The sequence below is a fragment of the Apis dorsata genome, unplaced genomic scaffold (genome assembly GCF_000469605.1).
Source record: "Apis dorsata unplaced genomic scaffold, Apis dorsata 1.3 scaffold_174, whole genome shotgun sequence".
Classification (NCBI taxonomy): Eukaryota; Metazoa; Arthropoda; class Insecta; order Hymenoptera; family Apidae; genus Apis; species Apis dorsata.
This window is the reverse complement of record NW_006263462.1, coordinates 489,322-490,792: the sequence shown is the minus strand read 5'-3', so window position 1 is coordinate 490,792 and position 1,471 is coordinate 489,322.

Genomic DNA, 1,471 nt, shown 5'->3' with positions numbered 1-1,471 from the left:
AGAGAGAGAGAGAGAGAGAGAGAGAGAGAGAGATAAAGAGAAAGTAAGAAATGGCGGAAGCAAATGTCCGCTATCTTCTGGAACAAAATGACGTAACCTAACGTATGACTTTTGCGTCTGATGGAACCGCGATCATTTGTGGGATCGTTCGCCAAAACGAAGGCGTAACCATGCCGCTACGAAACGCTAGAAGGCACGATCGAACTTTCTTCACGATCGGCTTTCGTGAAAGCTCTCTCTCTTGCCGGGTGAATTGGCATCGAGTGCCATGTTACACGCTGTTGCCTAGAACGTTCGAGCGGCGCATGCGATTTATTTGACTTGGACTTCGTACGTATGTTTCAAATACGAATCGTGGTCTGGTTCCACGGCGGGAATGATTTTTATTTCACTTTATTGCTATTTATTATTAAGGCGTTCGCGGGTTAACGATGATATACGATCGCACGTTGAAGAAATTAAACTTTTTGCTGGCGATCGAGAACATTGTCGACTAATATTTCGAGTGTGAGAAAAAAATTTGATATAATATTTTCTTTGTAATTAACATTATTAATAGTAAGTCACGTTAACGATGAGTTACAAATTATTCTTTGTTCTTTTATTTTAGAAGAGAAATATCCATCGAAATATTCACTCATGTTATTTCGAATATTTTTAGTGTTTTATTTTGGTTGTAATTTTTCACGTGTCCTTTTTTTTTTTTTTTTATCGACAATTGACGTTTGCACTATTGTGATAAGCGAAAAAATCATACAATCAATAACTCGAAAATAATTATACGATTATGAATGTTGAATGTGTCATCGTTAATGACTGTTTATTTAGCAAACAATTATAATTACGATTCTCAAAATTTATCTCGTATTATTTTAATATTGATATTATATAATTACTCACAAATATCAATGACGCCGCGTGTTATACTTAAAGACAGTAAAATATCTTTTTTTTTTTGGGAATGGAACACGAATATTATTGCATTTCACGCATTGTTCATGATTATTCTTCGCGTATTTTGTCATTTTTAATTCTTAAATAATTCTTAATCGATTTTATAATAAATAAAAATGTGAGGGGGAGGGGAGAGATAAGATATTAAATAAAACAAACTCTCTTTTTTAATAAAATGAAGTCTCATATGTCAATAATATCTTCGTAATAAGGGCAAAATCATAAAACAAGAAAAAAAATATTGATTTAAAAAAGATTTATTAAATAAAACATCATCGATATCGTAAATATCGATAAATCGTCCGTATAAAATCGATTCAATCGATTCTTTGCATTTTCTTATCATTTTCTATGTTTCAAAAAAAAAAAAAACAAACAAATAAAATAAGATAAACTAGATAAACACGAGATCTTTTCTTATTAGAAAAAAAGAGATACGTTACAGAAACTTTGGCAGTGTGTCAAGATGAAACGTGAAGATTGACTAATCTCTGATGACGATAAGAGATGACGATCC